This window comes from Chiloscyllium punctatum, chromosome 17, assembly GCF_047496795.1.
Source record: "Chiloscyllium punctatum isolate Juve2018m chromosome 17, sChiPun1.3, whole genome shotgun sequence".
In the NCBI taxonomy this organism is placed as follows: Eukaryota; Metazoa; Chordata; class Chondrichthyes; order Orectolobiformes; family Hemiscylliidae; genus Chiloscyllium; species Chiloscyllium punctatum.
The window spans coordinates 49189247-49209394 of record NC_092755.1 but is presented as its reverse complement, the minus strand read 5'-3'; the positions used below and the strand labels follow the sequence as shown (position 1 = coordinate 49209394).

The window sequence follows — 20148 nt, the reverse complement described above, 5'->3', positions numbered from 1 at the left end:
GTGTGTAAGAGAGAGTGTGCATGTGTCTTTGTGTGTGAGAGAGTGAAAGAATGTGTGTGTGTGAGAGAGAGTGTGTTTGAGAGAGAGAGAATGTGTGTGCGAGAGAGAGAGAATGTGTGTGTGTATGTGCGTGTATGTGTGTGTGTGAGTGAGAGTGGGTGCGTGTGAGAGAGAGAGAATTTGTATGTGTATGTCTGCACGAGTGTGTTTGCGTGTGTCTGAGAGAGAGAGAGGAAGAATTTGTTGGTGTGTGTGAGAAAGAGTGTGTGCGTGAGATAGTGTGTGTGTGTAAGAGGGAGAAGTGTGTGTGTGTGAGTGAGAGTGTGTGTGTGAGAGAGACAGAGAAAGGGAGAATTTGTGTGCATGAGAGGGAGAGAGTGTGTTTGTGCGTGCATGTGAGAGAGAGAGTGTGTGTGTGAGAGACAGATAGAGAGTGTGTGTGCGTGTGCATGTGAGAGAGAGTGTGTGTGTGCGAGAGTGAGACTGTGTATGAGGGATTGTTGCTGAGTGTGAATGCAAGGGAGCTGCAGAAATGCGGAATTGCATTTTGTGTCTGCAGAAGAGCAAGGTGACTAATTGTACAGAGTGAGAAAGACATCTGGAAGGAGTTCTGCAGCAGCTTGTCAGGATGGCCGAGTGGTCTAAGGCGCCAGACTCAAGGAGTGTTAGTCCTTGCTCTGCATCTGGGCTTGTGAATTCTGGTCCCTTTCTAGGGGCGTGGGTTCAAATCCCACTCCTGACTTTCTTCCCTTTTCCCCAAACAAACCTTCCCACACCCACACACTGCCCCCACATTTCACAGCTTCTTGGAGAGGAGTCGCTCCCCCTTCACAAAGATGGAAGAGTCCAACCTGTCACTATCAAAGAGAAGGCTGAGGCTTTTACAACAATCTTCAGCCGCAAGTGCCCACCGGATGATCTTACTCAGTCTCCCCCTGTGCTCCCCACCATCACAGACACCATTCTTCCAACAATTCCATTCACTCCGTGTCAGATCAAGAGACACTGGACACTGCAAAGGCTCTGTGCTCTGGCACTGCTCCTGAAGGCTGCTACTCCACAACATGCCCTTCCTCCAGCCAAGTTCTCCCAGGACAGTGACAACACTGGGATCGACCTGGCCATGTGGGAAATTATCCAGGTATGTCCTGGACATAAAAAGCAGGACAAATCCAACTCAGCCAATTCCTCTCCCATCCATCTGTTCCCAATCCTCGGTAAAGTGATGGAAGGGCTCTCCAACAGTGCGATCAAGCAGCACCTGCTCAGTGACACCCAGTTTGGCTTCCCCCAGGGTCACTCAGCTCCTGACCTGATTGTGTTTGTGTGTGTGTGTGAGAGAGAGAGATTGTGTGTGTGTGTGTGTGAGAGATAAAGATTGTGTGTGTGCCTGTGAGTGTGTGTGTGTTTGTGTGTGTGTGTGAAGGAGAGAGCGTGTGTGTGTTAGCATGTGTTTGTGTGCGTGTGAGAGAGAGTGTGTGTGTGTGTGTGTGTGAGAGAGAGGTGTGTGTGTGTGTGTGTGATTGTGTGTGCCTGTGGGCGTGTGTGTGAGAGAGAGAGTGTGTGTTTGTGTGAAGGAGAGAGAGTGTGTATGTTAGCGTGTGTGTGTGTGAGAGAGAGTGCATGTGTGTGTGTGAGCGCAAGAGAGGCAGCGTGTACGTGTGTGTGTTTGTGTGTGTGAGAGTGAGAGAATGTGTGTGAGTATGTGTCTGAGAGTGTGTGTTTGTGTCTGTCTGTGTGTGTGTGAGTGAGAGTGTGTGTGTGAGAGAGACAGAGAAAGGGAGAATTTGTGTGTATGAGAGGGAGAGAGTGTGTTTGTGCGTGCATGTGAGAGAGAGAGTGTGTGTGTGAGAGACAGATAGAGAGTGTGTGTGCGTGTGCATGTGAGAGAGAGTGTGTGTGTGCGAGAGTGAGACTGTGTATGAGGGATTGTTGCTGAGTGTGAATGCAAGGGAGCTGCAGAAATGCGGAATTGCATTTTGTGTCTGCAGAAGAGCAAGGTGACTAATTGTACAGAGTGAGAAAGACATCTGGAAGGAGATCTGCAGCAGCTTGTCAGGATGGCCGAGTGGTCTAAGGCGCCAGACTCAAGGAGTGTTAGTCCTTGCTCTGCATCTGGGCTTGTGAATTCTGGTCCCTTTCTAGGGGCATGGGTTCAAATCCCACTCCTGACATTCTTCCCTTTTCCCCAAACAAACCTTCCCACACCCACACACTGCCCCCACATTTCACAGCTTCTTGGAGAGGAGTCGCTCCCCCTTCACAAAGATGGAAGAGTCCAACCTGTCACTATCAAAGAGAAGGCTGAGGCTTTTACAACAATCTTCAGCCGCAAGTGCCCACCGGATGATCTTACTCAGTCTCCCCCTGTGCTCCCCACCATCACAGACACCATTCTTCCAACAATTCCATTCACTCCGTGTCAGATCAAGAGACACTGGACACTGCAAAGGCTCTGTGCTCTGGCACTGCTCCTGAAGGCTGCTACTCCACAACATGCCCTTCCTCCAGCCAAGTTCTCCCAGGACAGTGACAACACTGGGATCGACCTGGCCATGTGGGAAATTATCCAGGTATGTCCTGGACATAAAAAGCAGGACAAATCCAACTCAGCCAATTCCTCTCCCATCCATCTGTTCCCAATCCTCGGTAAAGTGATGGAAGGGCTCACCAACAGTGCTATCAAGCAGCACCTGCTCAGTGACACCCAGTTTGGCTTCCCCCAGGGTCACTCAGCTCCTGACCTGATTGTGTTTGTGTGTGTGTGTGAGAGAGAGAGATTGTGTGTGTGTGTGTGTGAGAGATAAAGATTGTGTGTGTGCCTGTGAGTGTGTGTGTGTTTGTGTGTGTGTGTGAAGGAGAGAGCGTGTGTGTGTTAGCATGTGTTTGTGTGCGTGTGAGAGAGAGTGTGTGTGTGTGTGAGAGAGAGAGGTGTGTGTGTGTGTGTGTGTGTGTGTGTGTGTGTGTGAGATTGTGTGTGCCTGTGGGCGTGTGTGTGAGAGAGAGAGTGTGTGTTTGTGTGAAGGAGAGAGAGTGTGTATGTTAGCGTGTGTGTGTGTGAGAGAGAGTGCATGTGTGTGTGTGAGCGCAAGAGAGGCAGCGTGTACGTGTGTGTGTTTGTGTGTGTGAGAGTGAGAGAATGTGTGTGAGTATGTGTCTGAGAGTGTGTGTTTGTGTCTGTCTGTGTGTGTGTGAGTGAGAGTGTGTGTGTGAGAGAGACAGAGAAAGGGAGAATTTGTGTGTATGAGAGGGAGAGAGTGTGTTTGTGCGTGCATGTGAGAGAGAGAGTGTGTGTGTGAGAGACAGATAGAGAGTGTGTGTGCGTGTGCATGTGAGAGAGAGTGTGTGTGTGCGAGAGTGAGACTGTGTATGAGGGATTGTTGCTGAGTGTGAATGCAAGGGAGCTGCAGAAATGCGGAATTGCATTTTGTGTCTGCACAAGAGCAAGGTGACTAATTGTACAGAGTGAGAAAGACATCTGGAAGGAGATCTGCAGCAGCTTGTCAGGATGGCCGAGTGGTCTAAGGCGCCAGACTCAAGGAGTGTTAGTCCTTGCTCTGCATCTGGGCTTGTGAATTCTGGTCCCTTTCTAGGGGCGTGGGTTTAAATCCCACTCCTGACATTCTTCCCTTTTCCCCAAACAAACCTTCCCACACCCACACACTGCCCCCACATTTCACAGCTTCTTGGAGAGGAGTCGCTCCCCCTTCACAAAGATGGAAGAGTCCAACCTGTCACTATCAAAGAGAAGGCTGAGGCTTTTACAACAATCTTCAGCCGCAAGTGCCCACCGGATGATCTTACTCAGTCTCCCCCTGTGCTCCCCACCATCACAGACACCATTCTTCCAACAATTCCATTCACTCCGTGTCAGATCAAGAGACACTGGACACTGCAAAGGCTCTGTGCTCTGGCACTGCTCCTGAAGGCTGCTACTCCACAACATGCCCTTCCTCCAGCCAAGTTCTCCCAGGACAGTGACAACACTGGGATCGACCTGGCCATGTGGGAAATTATCCAGGTATGTCCTGGACATAAAAAGCAGGACAAATCCAACTCAGCCAATTCCTCTCCCATCCATCTGTTCCCAATCCTCGGTAAAGTGATGGAAGGGCTCTCCAACAGTGCGATCAAGCAGCACCTGCTCAGTGACACCCAGTTTGGCTTCCCCCAGGGTCACTCAGCTCCTGACCTGATTGTGTTTGTGTGTGTGTGTGAGAGAGAGAGATTGTGTGTGTGTGTGTGTGAGAGATAAAGATTGTGTGTGTGCCTGTGAGTGTGTGTGTGTTTGTGTGTGTGTGTGAAGGAGAGAGCGTGTGTGTGTTAGCATGTGTTTGTGTGCGTGTGAGAGAGAGTGTGTGTGTGTGTGTGTGTGAGAGAGAGGTGTGTGTGTGTGTGTGTGATTGTGTGTGCCTGTGGGCGTGTGTGTGAGAGAGAGAGTGTGTGTTTGTGTGAAGGAGAGAGAGTGTGTATGTTAGCGTGTGTGTGTGTGAGAGAGAGTGCATGTGTGTGTGTGAGCGCAAGAGAGGCAGCGTGTACGTGTGTGTGTTTGTGTGTGTGAGAGTGAGAGAATGTGTGTGAGTATGTGTCTGAGAGTGTGTGTTTGTGTCTGTCTGTGTGTGTGTGAGTGAGAGTGTGTGTGTGAGAGAGACAGAGAAAGGGAGAATTTGTGTGTATGAGAGGGAGAGAGTGTGTTTGTGCGTGCATGTGAGAGAGAGAGTGTGTGTGTGAGAGACAGATAGAGAGTGTGTGTGCGTGTGCATGTGAGAGAGAGTGTGTGTGTGCGAGAGTGAGACTGTGTATGAGGGATTGTTGCTGAGTGTGAATGCAAGGGAGCTGCAGAAATGCGGAATTGCATTTTGTGTCTGCAGAAGAGCAAGGTGACTAATTGTACAGAGTGAGAAAGACATCTGGAAGGAGATCTGCAGCAGCTTGTCAGGATGGCCGGGTGGTCTAAGGCGCCAGACTCAAGGAGTGTTAGTCCTTGCTCTGCATCTGGGCTTGTGAATTCTGGTCCCTTTCTAGGGGTGTGGGTTCAAATCCCACTCCTGACATTCTTCCCTTTTCCCCAAACAAACCTTCCCACACCCACACACTGCCCCCACATTTCACAGCTTCTTGGAGAGGAGTCGCTCCCCCTTCACAAAGATGGAAGAGTCCAACCTGTCACTATCAAAGAGAAGGCTGAGGCTTTTACAACAATCTTCAGCCGCAAGTGCCCACCGGATGATCTTACTCAGTCTCCCCCTGTGCTCCCCACCATCACAGACACCATTCTTCCAACAATTCCATTCACTCCGTGTCAGATCAAGAGACACTGGACACTGCAAAGGCTCTGTGCTCTGGCACTGCTCCTGAAGGCTGCTACTCCACAACATGCCCTTCCTCCAGCCAAGTTCTCCCAGGACAGTGACAACACTGGGATCGACCTGGCCATGTGGGAAATTATCCAGGTATGTCCTGGACATAAAAAGCAGGACAAATCCAACTCAGCCAATTCCTCTCCCATCCATCTGTTCCCAATCCTCGGTAAAGTGATGGAAGGGCTCACCAACAGTGCTATCAAGCAGCACCTGCTCAGTGACACCCAGTTTGGCTTCCCCCAGGGTCACTCAGCTCCTGACCTGATTGTGTTTGTGTGTGTGTGTGAGAGAGAGAGATTGTGTGTGTGTGTGTGTGAGAGATAAAGATTGTGTGTGTGCCTGTGAGTGTGTGTGTGTTTGTGTGTGTGTGTGAAGGAGAGAGCGTGTGTGTGTTAGCATGTGTTTGTGTGCGTGTGAGAGAGAGTGTGTGTGTGTGTGAGAGAGAGAGGTGTGTGTGTGTGTGTGTGTGTGTGTGTGTGTGTGAGAGAGAGAGTGTGTGTTTGTGTGAAGGAGAGAGAGTGTGTATGTTAGCGTGTGTGTGTGTGAGAGAGAGTGCATGTGTGTGTGTGAGCGCAAGAGAGGCAGCGTGTACATGTGTGTGTTTGTGTGTGTGAGAGTGAGAGAATGTGTGTGAGTATGTGTCTGAGAGTGTTTGTTTGTGTCTGTCTGCGTGTGTGTGAGTGAGAGTGCGTGTGAGAGAGAGTATGTATGTGTATATGTGTGTTTGAGAGAGAGAGGGTGTGAGTGTGTATATGAGTGTGTGGGCATGTGTGTGTGTGAGAAACAGAGAGGGAGAATTTGTAGGTGTGTTTGAGAGAGACAGAGTGTGTATGTGTGTGAGAGAGACAGAGTGTGCGTGTGTGTGTGTAAGAGAGAGTGTGCATGTGTCTTTGTGTGTGAGAGAGTGAAAGAATGTGTGTGTGTGAGAGAGAGTGTGTTTGAGAGAGAGAGAATGTGTGTGCGAGAGAGAGAGAATGTGTGTGTGTATGTGCGTGTATGTGAGTGTGTGAGTGAGAGTGGGTGCGTGTGTGAGAGAGAGAATTTGTATGTGTATGTCTGCAAGAGTGTGTTTGCGTGTGTCTGAGAGAGAGAGAGGAAGAATTTGTTGGTGTGTGTGAGAAAGAGTGTGTGCGTGAGATAGTGTGTGTGTGTAAGAGGGAGAAGTGTGTGTGTGTGAGTGAGAGTGTGTGTGTGAGAGAGACAGAGAAAGGGAGAATTTGTGTGCATGAGAGGGAGAGAGTGTGTTTGTGCGTGCATGTGAGAGAGAGAGTGTGTGTGTGAGAGACAGATAGAGAGTGTGTGTGCGTGTGCATGTGAGAGAGAGTGTGTGTGTGCGAGAGTGAGACTGTGTATGAGGGATTGTTGCTGAGTGTGAATGCAAGGGAGCTGCAGAAATGCGGAATTGCATTTTGTGTCTGCAGAAGAGCAAGGTGACTAATTGTACAGAGTGAGAAAGACATCTGGAAGGAGATCTGCAGCAGCTTGTCAGGATGGCCGAGTGGTCTAAGGCGCCAGACTCAAGGAGTGTTAGTCCTTGCTCTGCATCTGGGCTTGTGAATTCTGGTCCCTTTCTAGGGGCGTGGGTTCAAATCCCACTCCTGACATTCTTCCCTTTTCCCCAAACAAACCTTCCCACACCCACACACTGCCCCCACATTTCACAGCTTCTTGGAGAGGAGTCGCTCCCCCTTCACAAAGATGGAAGAGTCCAACCTGTCACTATCAAAGAGAAGGCTGAGGCTTTTACAACAATCTTCAGCCGCAAGTGCCCACCGGATGATCTTACTCAGTCTCCCCCTGTGCTCCCCACCATCACAGACACCATTCTTCCAACAATTCCATTCACTCCGTGTCAGATCAAGAGACACTGGACACTGCAAAGGCTCTGTGCTCTGGCACTGCTCCTGAAGGCTGCTACTCCACAACATGCCCTTCCTCCAGCCAAGTTCTCCCAGGACAGTGACAACACTGGGATCGACCTGGCCATGTGGGAAATTATCCAGGTATGTCCTGGACATAAAAAGCAGGACAAATCCAACTCAGCCAATTCCTCTCCCATCCATCTGTTCCCAATCCTCGGTAAAGTGATGGAAGGGCTCTCCAACAGTGCGATCAAGCAGCACCTGCTCAGTGACACCCAGTTTGGCTTCCCCCAGGGTCACTCAGCTCCTGACCTGATTGTGTTTGTGTGTGTGTGTGAGAGAGAGAGATTGTGTGTGTGTGTGTGTGAGAGATAAAGATTGTGTGTGTGCCTGTGAGTGTGTGTGTGTTTGTGTGTGTGTGTGAAGGAGAGAGCGTGTGTGTGTTAGCATGTGTTTGTGTGCGTGTGAGAGAGAGTGTGTGTGTGTGTGAGAGAGAGAGGTGTGTGTGTGTGTGTGTGTGTGTGTGTGTGTGAGATTGTGTGTGCCTGTGGGCGTGTGTGTGAGAGAGAGAGTGTGTGTTTGTGTGAAGGAGAGAGAGTGTGTATGTTAGCGTGTGTGTGTGTGAGAGAGAGTGCATGTGTGTGTGTGAGCGCAAGAGAGGCAGCGTGTACATGTGTGTGTTTGTGTGTGTGAGAGTGAGAGAATGTGTGTGAGTATGTGTCTGAGAGTGTGTGTTTGTGTCTGTCTGCGTGTGTGTGAGTGAGAGTGCGTGTGAGAGAGAGTATGTATGTGTATATGTGTGTTTGAGAGAGAGAGGGTGTGAGTGTGTATATGAGTGTGTGGGCATGTGTGTGTGTGAGAAACAGAGAGGGAGAATTTGTAGGTGTGTTTGAGAGAGACAGAGTGTGTATGTGTGTGAGAGAGACAGAGTGTGCGTGTGTGTGTGTAAGAGAGAGTGTGCATGTGTCTTTGTGTGTGAGAGAGTGAAAGAATGTGTGTGTGTGAGAGAGAGTGTGTTTGAGAGAGAGAGAATGTGTGTGCGAGAGAGAGAGAATGTGTGTGTGTATGTGCGTGTATGTGTGTGTGTGAGTGAGAGTGGGTGCGTGTGAGAGAGAGAGAATTTGTATGTGTATGTCTGCACGAGTGTGTTTGCGTGTGTCTGAGAGAGAGAGAGGAAGAATTTGTTGGTGTGTGTGAGAAAGAGTGTGTGCGTGAGATAGTGTGTGTGTGTAAGAGGGAGAAGTGTGTGTGTGTGAGTGAGAGTGTGTGTGTGAGAGAGACAGAGAAAGGGAGAATTTGTGTGCATGAGAGGGAGAGAGTGTGTTTGTGCGTGCATGTGAGAGAGAGAGTGTGTGTGTGAGAGACAGATAGAGAGTGTGTGTGCGTGTGCATGTGAGAGAGAGTGTGTGTGTGCGAGAGTGAGACTGTGTATGAGGGATTGTTGCTGAGTGTGAATGCAAGGGAGCTGCAGAAATGCGGAATTGCATTTTGTGTCTGCACAAGAGCAAGGTGACTAATTGTACAGAGTGAGAAAGACATCTGGAAGGAGAACTGCCGCAGCTTGTCAGGATGGCCGAGTGGTCTAAGGCGCCAGACTCAAGGAGTGTTAGTCCTTGCTCTGCATCTGGGCTTGTGAATTCTGGTCCCTTTCTAGGGGCGTGGGTTCAAATCCCACTCCTGACATTCTTCCCTTTTCCCCAAACAAACCTTCCCACACCCACACACTGCCCCCACATTTCACAGCTTCTTGGAGAGGAGTCGCTCCCCCTTCACAAAGATGGAAGAGTCCAACCTGTCACTATCAAAGAGAAGGCTGAGGCTTTTACAACAATCTTCAGCCGCAAGTGCCCACCGGATGATCTTACTCAGTCTCCCCCTGTGCTCCCCACCATCACAGACACCATTCTTCCAACAATTCCATTCACTCCGTGTCAGATCAAGAGACACTGGACACTGCAAAGGCTCTGTGCTCTGGCACTGCTCCTGAAGGCTGCTACTCCACAACATGCCCTTCCTCCAGCCAAGTTCTCCCAGGACAGTGACAACACTGGGATCGACCTGGCCATGTGGGAAATTATCCAGGTATGTCCTGGACATAAAAAGCAGGACAAATCCAACTCAGCCAATTCCTCTCCCATCCATCTGTTCCCAATCCTCGGTAAAGTGATGGAAGGGCTCTCCAACAGTGCGATCAAGCAGCACCTGCTCAGTGACACCCAGTTTGGCTTCCCCCAGGGTCACTCAGCTCCTGACCTGATTGTGTTTGTGTGTGTGTGTGAGAGAGAGAGATTGTGTGTGTGTGTGTGTGAGAGATAAAGATTGTGTGTGTGCCTGTGAGTGTGTGTGTGTTTGTGTGTGTGTGTGAAGGAGAGAGCGTGTGTGTGTTAGCATGTGTTTGTGTGCGTGTGAGAGAGAGTGTGTGTGTGTGTGAGAGAGAGAGGTGTGTGTGTGTGTGTGTGTGTGTGTGTGTGTGTGTGTGTGAGATTGTGTGTGCCTGTGGGCGTGTGTGTGAGAGAGAGAGTGTGTGTTTGTGTGAAGGAGAGAGAGTGTGTATGTTAGCGTGTGTGTGTGTGAGAGAGAGTGCATGTGTGTGTGTGAGCGCAAGAGAGGCAGCGTGTACATGTGTGTGTTTGTGTGTGTGAGAGTGAGAGAATGTGTGTGAGTATGTGTCTGAGAGTGTGTGTTTGTGTCTGTCTGCGTGTGTGTGAGTGAGAGTGCGTGTGAGAGAGAGTATGTATGTGTATATGTGTGTTTGAGAGAGAGAGGGTGTGAGTGTGTATATGAGTGTGTGGGCATGTGTGTGTGTGAGAAACAGAGAGGGAGAATTTGTAGGTGTGTTTGAGAGAGACAGAGTGTGTATGTGTGTGAGAGAGACAGAGTGTGCGTGTGTGTGTGTAAGAGAGAGTGTGCATGTGTCTTTGTGTGTGAGAGAGTGAAAGAATGTGTGTGTGTGAGAGAGAGTGTGTTTGAGAGAGAGAGAATGTGTGTGCGAGAGAGAGAGAATGTGTGTGTGTATGTGCGTGTATGTGTGTGTGTGAGTGAGAGTGGGTGCGTGTGAGAGAGAGAGAATTTGTATGTGTATGTCTGCACGAGTGTGTTTGCGTGTGTCTGAGAGAGAGAGAGGAAGAATTTGTTGGTGTGTGTGAGAAAGAGTGTGTGCGTGAGATAGTGTGTGTGTGTAAGAGGGAGAAGTGTGTGTGTGTGAGTGAGAGTGTGTGTGTGAGAGAGACAGAGAAAGGGAGAATTTGTGTGCATGAGAGGGAGAGAGTGTGTTTGTGCGTGCATGTGAGAGAGAGAGTGTGTGTGTGAGAGACAGATAGAGAGTGTGTGTGCGTGTGCATGTGAGAGAGAGTGTGTGTGTGCGAGAGTGAGACTGTGTATGAGGGATTGTTGCTGAGTGTGAATGCAAGGGAGCTGCAGAAATGCGGAATTGCATTTTGTGTCTGCACAAGAGCAAGGTGACTAATTGTACAGAGTGAGAAAGACATCTGGAAGGAGATCTGCAGCAGCTTGTCAGGATGGCCGAGTGGTCTAAGGCGCCAGACTCAAGGAGTGTTAGTCCTTGCTCTGCATCTGGGCTTGTGAATTCTGGTCCCTTTCTAGGGGCGTGGGTTCAAATCCCACTCCTGACTTTCTTCCCTTTTCCCCAAACAAACCTTCCCACACCCACACACTGCCCCCACATTTCACAGCTTCTTGGAGAGGAGTCGCTCCCCCTTCACAAAGATGGAAGAGTCCAACCTGTCACTATCAAAGAGAAGGCTGAGACTTTTACAACAATCTTCAGCCGCAAGTGCCCACCGGATGATCTTACTCAGTCTCCCCCTGTGCTCCCCACCATCACAGACACCATTCTTCCAACAATTCCATTCACTCCGTGTCAGATCAAGAGACACTGGACACTGCAAAGGCTCTGTGCTCTGGCACTGCTCCTGAAGGCTGCTACTCCACAACATGCCCTTCCTCCAGCCAAGTTCTCCCAGGACAGTGACAACACTGGGATCGACCTGGCCATGTGGGAAATTATCCAGGTATGTCCTGGACATAAAAAGCAGGACAAATCCAACTCAGCCAATTCCTCTCCCATCCATCTGTTCCCAATCCTCGGTAAAGTGATGGAAGGGCTCTCCAACAGTGCGATCAAGCAGCACCTGCTCAGTGACACCCAGTTTGGCTTCCCCCAGGGTCACTCAGCTCCTGACCTGATTGTGTTTGTGTGTGTGTGAGAGAGAGAGAGATTGTGTGTGTGTGTGTGTGAGAGATAAAGATTGTGTGTGTGCCTGTGAGTGTGTGTGTGTTTGTGTGTGTGTGTGAAGGAGAGAGCGTGTGTGTGTTAGCATGTGTTTGTGTGCGTGTGAGAGAGAGTGTGTGTGTGTGTGAGAGAGAGAGGTGTGTGTGTGTGTGTGTGTGTGTGTGTGTGTGTGAGATTGTGTGTGCCTGTGGGCGTGTGTGTGAGAGAGAGAGTGTGTGTTTGTGTGAAGGAGAGAGAGTGTGTATGTTAGCGTGTGTGTGTGTGAGAGAGAGTGCATGTGTGTGTGTGAGCGCAAGAGAGGCAGCGTGTACATGTGTGTGTTTGTGTGTGTGAGAGTGAGAGAATGTGTGTGAGTATGTGTCTGAGAGTGTGTGTTTGTGTCTGTCTGCGTGTGTGTGAGTGAGAGTGTGTGTGAGAGAGAGTATGTATGTGTATATGTGTGTTTGAGAGAGAGAGGGTGTGAGTGTGTATATGAGTGTGTGGGCATGTGTGTGTGTGAGAAACAGAGAGGGAGAATTTGTAGGTGTGTTTGAGAGAGACAGAGTGTGTATGTGTGTGAGAGAGACAGAGTGTGCGTGTGTGTGTGTAAGAGAGAGTGTGCATGTGTCTTTGTGTGTGAGAGAGTGAAAGAATGTGTGTGTGTGAGAGAGAGTGTGTTTGAGAGAGAGAGAATGTGTGTGCGAGAGAGAGAGAATGTGTGTGTGTATGTGCGTGTATGTGTGTGTGTGAGTGAGAGTGGGTGCGTGTGAGAGAGAGAGAATTTGTATGTGTATGTCTGCAAGAGTGTGTTTGCGTGTGTCTGAGAGAGAGAGAGGAAGAATTTGTTGGTGTGTGTGAGAAAGAGTGTGTGCGTGAGATAGTGTGTGTGTGTAAGAGGGAGAAGTGTGTGTGTGTGAGTGAGAGTGTGTGTGTGAGAGAGACAGAGAAAGGGAGAATTTGTGTGCATGAGAGGGAGAGAGTGTGTTTGTGCGTGCATGTGAGAGAGAGAGTGTGTGTGTGAGAGACAGATAGAGAGTGTGTGTGCGTGTGCATGTGAGAGAGAGTGTGTGTGTGCGAGAGTGAGACTGTGTATGAGGGATTGTTGCTGAGTGTGAATGCAAGGGAGCTGCAGAAATGCGGAATTGCATTTTGTGTCTGCAGAAGAGCAAGGTGACTAATTGTACAGAGTGAGAAAGACATCTGGAAGGAGATCTGCAGCAGCTTGTCAGGATGGCCGAGTGGTCTAAGGCGCCAGACTCAAGGAGTGTTAGTCCTTGCTCTGCATCTGGGCTTGTGAATTCTGGTCCCTTTCTAGGGGCGTGGGTTCAAATCCCACTCCTGACATTCTTCCCTTTTCCCCAAACAAACCTTCCCACACCCACACACTGCCCCCACATTTCACAGCTTCTTGGAGAGGAGTCGCTCCCCCTTCACAAAGATGGAAGAGTCCAACCTGTCACTATCAAAGAGAAGGCTGAGGCTTTTACAACAATCTTCAGCCGCAAGTGCCCACCGGATGATCTTACTCAGTCTCCCCCTGTGCTCCCCACCATCACAGACACCATTCTTCCAACAATTCCATTCACTCCGTGTCAGATCAAGAGACACTGGACACTGCAAAGGCTCTGTGCTCTGGCACTGCTCCTGAAGGCTGCTACTCCACAACATGCCCTTCCTCCAGCCAAGTTCTCCCAGGACAGTGACAACACTGGGATCGACCTGGCCATGTGGGAAATTATCCAGGTATGTCCTGGACATAAAAAGCAGGACAAATCCAACTCAGCCAATTCCTCTCCCATCCATCTGTTCCCAATCCTCGGTAAAGTGATGGAAGGGCTCTCCAACAGTGCGATCAAGCAGCACCTGCTCAGTGACACCCAGTTTGGCTTCCCCCAGGGTCACTCAGCTCCTGACCTGATTGTGTTTGTGTGTGTGTGTGAGAGAGAGAGATTGTGTGTGTGTGTGTGTGAGAGATAAAGATTGTGTGTGTGCCTGTGAGTGTGTGTGCGTTTGTGTGTGTGTGTGAAGGAGAGAGCGTGTGTGTGTTAGCATGTGTTTGTGTGCGTGTGAGAGAGAGTGTGTGTGTGTGTGAGAGAGAGAGGTGTGTGTGTGTGTGTGTGTGTGTGTGTGTGTGTGAGATTGTGTGTGCCTGTGGGCGTGTGTGTGAGAGAGAGAGTGTGTGTTTGTGTGAAGGAGAGAGAGTGTGTATGTTAGCGTGTGTGTGTGTGAGAGAGAGTGCATGTGTGTGTGTGAGCGCAAGAGAGGCAGCGTGTACATGTGTGTGTTTGTGTGTGTGAGAGTGAGAGAATGTGTGTGAGTATGTGTCTGAGAGTGTGTGTTTGTGTCTGTCTGCGTGTGTGTGAGTGAGAGTGCGTGTGAGAGAGAGTATGTATGTGTATATGTGTGTTTGAGAGAGAGAGGGTGTGAGTGTGTATATGAGTGTGTGGGCATGTGTGTGTGTGAGAAACAGAGAGGGAGAATTTGTAGGTGTGTTTGAGAGAGACAGAGTGTGTATGTGTGTGAGAGAGACAGAGTGTGCGTGTGTGTGTGTAAGAGAGAGTGTGCATGTGTCTTTGTGTGTGAGAGAGTGAAAGAATGTGTGTGTGTGAGAGAGAGTGTGTTTGAGAGAGAGAGAATGTGTGTGCGAGAGAGAGAGAATGTGTGTGTGTATGTGCGTGTATGTGTGTGTGTGAGTGAGAGTGGGTGCGTGTGAGAGAGAGAGAATTTGTATGTGTATGTCTGCACGAGTGTGTTTGCGTGTGTCTGAGAGAGAGAGAGGAAGAATTTGTTGGTGTGTGTGAGAAAGAGTGTGTGCGTGAGATAGTGTGTGTGTGTAAGAGGGAGAAGTGTGTGTGTGTGAGTGAGAGTGTGTGTGTGAGAGAGACAGAGAAAGGGAGAATTTGTGTGCATGAGAGGGAGAGAGTGTGTTTGTGCGTGCATGTGAGAGAGAGAGTGTGTGTGTGAGAGACAGATAGAGAGTGTGTGTGCGTGTGCATGTGAGAGAGAGTGTGTGTGTACGAGAGTGAGACTGTGTATGAGGGATTGTTGCTGAGTGTGAATGCAAGGGAGCTGCAGAAATGCGGAATTGCATTTTGTGTCTGCACAAGAGCAAGGTGACTAATTGTACAGAGTGAGAAAGACATCTGGAAGGAGAACTGCCGCAGCTTGTCAGGATGGCCGAGTGGTCTAAGGCGCCAGACTCAAGGAGTGTTAGTCCTTGCTCTGCATCTGGGCTTGTGAATTCTGGTCCCTTTCTAGGGGCGTGGGTTCAAATCCCACTCCTGACATTCTTCCCTTTTCCCCAAACAAACCTTCCCACACCCACACACTGCCCCCACATTTCACAGCTTCTTGGAGAGGAGTCGCTCCCCCTTCACAAAGATGGAAGAGTCCAACCTGTCACTTGCAAAGAGAAGGCTGAGGCTTTTACAACAATCTTCAGCCGCAAGTGCCCACCGGATGATCTTACTCAGTCTCCCCCTGTGCTCCCCACCATCACAGACACCATTCTTCCAACAATTCCATTCACTCCGTGTCAGATCAAGAGACACTGGACACTGCAAAGGCTCTGTGCTCTGGCACTGCTCCTGAAGGCTGCTACTCCACAACATGCCCTTCCTCCAGCCAAGTTCTCCCAGGACAGTGACAACACTGGGATCGACCTGGCCATGTGGGAAATTATCCAGGTATGTCCTGGACATAAAAAGCAGGACAAATCCAACTCAGCCAATTCCTCTCCCATCCATCTGTTCCCAATCCTCGGTAAAGTGATGGAAGGGCTCTCCAACAGTGCGATCAAGCAGCACCTGCTCAGTGACACCCAGTTTGGCTTCCCCCAGGGTCACTCAGCTCCTGACCTGATTGTGTTTGTGTGTGTGTGTGAGAGAGAGAGATTGTGTGTGTGTGTGTGTGAGAGATAAAGATTGTGTGTGTGCCTGTGAGTGTGTGTGCGTTTGTGTGTGTGTGTGAAGGAGAGAGCGTGTGTGTGTTAGCATGTGTTTGTGTGCGTGTGAGAGAGAGTGTGTGTGTGTGTGAGAGAGAGAGGTGTGTGTGTGTGTGTGTGTGTGTGTGTGTGTGTGTGTGAGATTGTGTGTGCCTGTGGGCGTGTGTGTGAGAGAGAGAGTGTGTGTTTGTGTGAAGGAGAGAGAGTGTGTATGTTAGCGTGTGTGTGTGTGAGAGAGAGTGCATGTGTGTGTGTGAGCGCAAGAGAGGCAGCGTGTACATGTGTGTGTTTGTGTGTGTGAGAGTGAGAGAATGTGTGTGAGTATGTGTCTGAGAGTGTGTGTTTGTGTCTGTCTGCGTGTGTGTGAGTGAGAGTGCGTGTGAGAGAGAGTATGTATGTGTATATGTGTGTTTGAGAGAGAGAGGGTGTGAGTGTGTATATGAGTGTGTGGGCATGTGTGTGTGTGAGAAACAGAGAGGGAGAATTTGTAGGTGTGTTTGAGAGAGACAGAGTGTGTATGTGTGTGAGAGAGACAGAGTGTGCGTGTGTGTGTGTAAGAGAGAGTGTGCATGTGTCTTTGTGTGTGAGAGAGTGAAAGAATGTGTGTGTGTGAGAGAGAGTGTGTTTGAGAGAGAGAGAATGTGTGTGCGAGAGAGAGAGAATGTGTGTGTGTATGTGCGTGTATGTGTGTGTGTGAGTGAGAGTGGGTGCGTGTGAGAGAGAGAGAATTTGTATGTGTATGTCTGCACGAGTGTGTTTGCGTGTGTCTGAGAGAGAGAGAGGAAGAATTTGTTGGTGTGTGTGAGAAAGAGTGTGTGCGTGAGATAGTGTGTGTGTGTAAGAGGGAGAAGTGTGTGTGTGTGAGTGAGAGTGTGTGTGTGAGAGAGACAGAGAAAGGGAGAATTTGTGTGCATGAGAGGGAGAGAGTGTGTTTGTGCGTGCATGTGAGAGAGAGAGTGTGTGTGTGAGAGACAGATAGAGAGTGTGTGTGCGTGTGCATGTGAGAGAGAGTGTGTGTGTACGAGAGTGAGACTGTGTATGAGGGATTGTTGCTGAGTGTGAATGCAAGGGAGCTGCAGAAATGCGGAATTGCATTTTGTGTCTGCACAAGAGCAAGGTGACTAATTGTACAGAGTGAGAAAGACATCTGGAAGGAGAACTGCCGCAGCTTGTCAGGATGGCCGAGTGGTCTAAGGCGCCAGACTCAAGGAGTGTTAGTCCTTGCTCTGCATCTGGGCTTGTGAATTCTGGTCCCTTTCTAGGGGCGTGGGTTCAAATCCCACTCCTGACATTCTTCCCTTTTCCCCAAACAAACCTTCCCACACCCACACACTGCCCCCACATTTCACAGCTTCTTGGAGAGGAGTCGCTCCCCCTTCACAAAGATGGAAGAGTCCAACCTGTCACTTGCAAAGAGAAGGCTGAGGCTTTTACAACAATCTTCAGCCGCAAGTGCCCACCGGATGATCTTACTCAGTCTCCCCCTGTGCTCCCCACCATCACAGACACCATTCTTCCAACAATTCCATTCACTCCGTGTCAGATCAAGAGACACTGGACACTGCAAAGGCTCTGTGCTCTGGCACTGCTCCTGAAGGCTGCTACTCCACAACATGCCCTTCCTCCAGCCAAGTTCTCCCAGGACAGTGACAACACTGGGATCGACCTGGCCATGTGGGAAATTATCCAGGTATGTCCTGGACATAAAAAGCAGGACAAATCCAACTCAGCCAATTCCTCTCCCATCCATCTGTTCCCAATCCTCGGTAAAGTGATGGAAGGGCTCTCCAACAGTGCGATCAAGCAGCACCTGCTCAGTGACACCCAGTTTGGCTTCCCCCAGGGTCACTCAGCTCCTGACCTGATTGTGTTTGTGTGTGTGTGTGAGAGAGAGAGATTGTGTGTGTGTGTGTGTGAGAGATAAAGATTGTGTGTGTGCCTGTGAGTGTGTGTGTGTTTGTGTGTGTGTGTGAAGGAGAGAGCGTGTGTGTGTTAGCATGTGTTTGTGTGCGTGTGAGAGAGAGTGTGTGTGTGTGTGAGAGAGAGAGGTGTGTGTGTGTGTGTGTGTGTGTGTTTGTGTGTGTGTGTGAGATTGTGTGTGCCTGTGGGCGTGTGTGTGAGAGAGAGAGTGTGTGTTTGTGTGAAGGAGAGAGAGTGTGTATGTTAGCGTGTGTGTGTGTGAGAGAGAGTGCATGTGTGTGTGTGAGCGCAAGAGAGGCAGCGTGTACATGTGTGTGTTTGTGTGTGTGAGAGTGAGAGAATGTGTGTGAGTATGTGTCTGAGAGTGTGTGTTTGTGTCTGTCTGCGTGTGTGTGAGTGAGAGTGTGTGTGAGAGAGAGTATGTATGTGTATATGTGTGTTTGAGAGAGAGAGGGTGTGAGTGTGTATATGAGTGTGTGGGCATGTGTGTGTGTGAGAAACAGAGAGGGAGAATTTGTAGGTGTGTTTGAGAGAGACAGAGTGTGTATGTGTGTGAGAGAGACAGAGTGTGCGTGTGTGTGTGTAAGAGAGAGTGTGCATGTGTCTTTGTGTGTGAGAGAGTGAAAGAATGTGTGTGTGTGAGAGAGAGTGTGTTTGAGAGAGAGAGAATGTGTGTGCGAGAGAGAGAGAATGTGTGTGTGTATGTGCGTGTATGTGTGTGTGTGAGTGAGAGTGGGTGCGTGTGAGAGAGAGAGAATTTGTATGTGTATGTCTGCACGAGTGTGTTTGCGTGTGTCTGAGAGAGAGAGAGGAAGAATTTGTTGGTGTGTGTGAGAAAGAGTGTGTGCGTGAGATAGTGTGTGTGTGTAAGAGGGAGAAGTGTGTGTGTGTGAGTGAGAGTGTGTGTGTGAGAGAGACAGAGAAAGGGAGAATTTGTGTGCATGAGAGGGAGAGAGTGTGTTTGTGCGTGCATGTGAGAGAGAGAGTGTGTGTGTGAGAGACAGATAGAGAGTGTGTGTGCGTGTGCATGTGAGAGAGAGTGTGTGTGTGCGAGAGTGAGACTGTGTATGAGGGATTGTTGCTGAGTGTGAATGCAAGGGAGCTGCAGAAATGCGGAATTGCATTTTGTGTCTGCAGAAGAGCAAGGTGACTAATTGTACAGAGTGAGAAAGACATCTGGAAGGAGATCTGCAGCAGCTTGTCAGGATGGCCGAGTGGTCTAAGGCGCCAGACTCAAGGAGTGTTAGTCCTTGCTCTGCATCTGGGCTTGTGAATTCTGGTCCCTTTATAGGGGCGTGGGTTCAAATCCCACTCCTGACTTTCTTTCCTTTTCCCCAAACAAACCTTCCCACACCCACACACTGCCCCCACATTTCACAGCTTCTTGGAGAGGAGTCGCTCCCCCTTCACAAAGATGGAAGAGTCCAACCTGTCACTATCAAAGAGAAGGCTGAGGCTTTTACAACAATCTTCAGCCGCAAGTGCCCACCGGATGATCTTACTCAGTCTCCCCCTGTGCTCCCCACCATCACAGACACCATTCTTCCAACAATTCCATTCACTCCGTGTCAGATCAAGAGACACTGGACACTGCAAAGGCTCTGTGCTCTGGCACTGCTCCTGAAGGCTGCTACTCCACAACATGCCCTTCCTCCAGCCAAGTTCTCCCAGGACAGTGACAACACTGGGATCGACCTGGCCATGTGGGAAATTATCCAGGTATGTCCTGGACATAAAAAGCAGGACAAATCCAACTCAGCCAATTCCTCTCCCATCCATCTGTTCCCAATCCTCGGTAAAGTGATGGAAGGGCTCTCCAACAGTGCGATCAAGCAGCACCTGCTCAGTGACACCCAGTTTGGCTTCCCCCAGGGTCACTCAGCTCCTGACCTGATTGTGTTTGTGTGTGTGTGTGAGAGAGAGAGATTGTGTGTGTGTGTGTGTGAGAGATAAAGATTGTGTGTGTGCCTGTGAGTGTGTGTGTGTTTGTGTGTGTGTGTGAAGGAGAGAGCGTGTGTGTGTTAGCATGTGTTTGTGTGCGTGTGAGAGAGAGTGTGTGTGTGTGTGAGAGAGAGAGGTGTGTGTGTGTGTGTGTGTGTGTGTGTGTGTGAGATTGTGTGTGCCTGTGGGCGTGTGTGTGAGAGAGAGAGTGTGTGTTTGTGTGAAGGAGAGAGAGTGTGTATGTTAGCGTGTGTGTGTGTGAGAGAGAGTGCATGTGTGTGTGTGAGCGCAAGAGAGGCAGCGTGTACATGTGTGTGTTTGTGTGTGTGAGAGTGAGAGAATGTGTGTGAGTATGTGTCTGAGAGTGTGTGTTTGTGTCTGTCTGCGTGTGTGTGAGTGAGAGTGTGTGTGAGAGAGAGTATGTATGTGTATATGTGTGTTTGAGAGAGAGAGGGTGTGAGTGTGTATATGAGTGTGTGGGCATGTGTGTGTGTGAGAAACAGAGAGGGAGAATTTGTAGGTGTGTTTGAGAGAGACAGAGTGTGTATGTGTGTGAGAGAGACAGAGTGTGCGTGTGTGTGTGTAAGAGAGAGTGTGCATGTGTCTTTGTGTGTGAGAGAGTGAAAGAATGTGTGTGTGTGAGAGAGAGTGTGTTTGAGAGAGAGAGAATGTGTGTGCGAGAGAGAGAGAATGTGTGTGTGTATGTGCGTGTATGTGTGTGTGTGAGTGAGAGTGGGTGCGTGTGAGAGAGAGAGAATTTGTATGTGTATGTCTGCACGAGTGTGTTTGCGTGTGTCTGAGAGAGAGAGAGGAAGAATTTGTTGGTGTGTGTGAGAAAGAGTGTGTGCGTGAGATAGTGTGTGTGTGTAAGAGGGAGAAGTGTGTGTG

General features: G+C 49.6%; 11 non-coding genes across 11 annotated transcripts; all 11 read left to right on the top strand.

Annotated features, from left to right (window-relative positions):
• Window positions 1-622: 622 nt before the first annotated feature.
• Window positions 623-742, top strand: trnal-caa (transfer RNA leucine (anticodon CAA)). The gene is made up of 2 exons: window positions 623-660; window positions 697-742. It is a non-coding gene; the product is annotated as a tRNA-Leu (tRNA).
• A 1312-nt stretch (window positions 743-2054) lies between these two features.
• Window positions 2055-2174, top strand: trnal-caa (transfer RNA leucine (anticodon CAA)). Its single transcript has 2 exons — window positions 2055-2092; window positions 2129-2174. It is a non-coding gene; the product is annotated as a tRNA-Leu (tRNA).
• Window positions 2175-3502: 1328 nt separating this feature from the next.
• On the top strand, window positions 3503-3622 carry trnal-caa (transfer RNA leucine (anticodon CAA)). Its single transcript has 2 exons — window positions 3503-3540; window positions 3577-3622. It is a non-coding gene; the product is annotated as a tRNA-Leu (tRNA).
• Window positions 3623-4934: 1312 nt separating this feature from the next.
• Window positions 4935-5054, top strand: trnal-caa (transfer RNA leucine (anticodon CAA)). The gene is made up of 2 exons: window positions 4935-4972; window positions 5009-5054. It is a non-coding gene; the product is annotated as a tRNA-Leu (tRNA).
• A 1793-nt stretch (window positions 5055-6847) lies between these two features.
• On the top strand, window positions 6848-6967 carry trnal-caa (transfer RNA leucine (anticodon CAA)). Its single transcript has 2 exons — window positions 6848-6885; window positions 6922-6967. It is a non-coding gene; the product is annotated as a tRNA-Leu (tRNA).
• Window positions 6968-8788: 1821 nt separating this feature from the next.
• trnal-caa (transfer RNA leucine (anticodon CAA)) lies at window positions 8789-8908 on the top strand. The gene is made up of 2 exons: window positions 8789-8826; window positions 8863-8908. It is a non-coding gene; the product is annotated as a tRNA-Leu (tRNA).
• Window positions 8909-10737: 1829 nt separating this feature from the next.
• Window positions 10738-10857, top strand: trnal-caa (transfer RNA leucine (anticodon CAA)). The gene is made up of 2 exons: window positions 10738-10775; window positions 10812-10857. It is a non-coding gene; the product is annotated as a tRNA-Leu (tRNA).
• Window positions 10858-12680: 1823 nt separating this feature from the next.
• On the top strand, window positions 12681-12800 carry trnal-caa (transfer RNA leucine (anticodon CAA)). Its single transcript has 2 exons — window positions 12681-12718; window positions 12755-12800. It is a non-coding gene; the product is annotated as a tRNA-Leu (tRNA).
• A 1823-nt stretch (window positions 12801-14623) lies between these two features.
• trnal-caa (transfer RNA leucine (anticodon CAA)) lies at window positions 14624-14743 on the top strand. The gene is made up of 2 exons: window positions 14624-14661; window positions 14698-14743. It is a non-coding gene; the product is annotated as a tRNA-Leu (tRNA).
• Window positions 14744-16570: 1827 nt separating this feature from the next.
• Window positions 16571-16690, top strand: trnal-caa (transfer RNA leucine (anticodon CAA)). Its single transcript has 2 exons — window positions 16571-16608; window positions 16645-16690. It is a non-coding gene; the product is annotated as a tRNA-Leu (tRNA).
• A 1829-nt stretch (window positions 16691-18519) lies between these two features.
• On the top strand, window positions 18520-18639 carry trnal-caa (transfer RNA leucine (anticodon CAA)). The gene is made up of 2 exons: window positions 18520-18557; window positions 18594-18639. It is a non-coding gene; the product is annotated as a tRNA-Leu (tRNA).
• Window positions 18640-20148: the final 1509 nt, after the last annotated feature.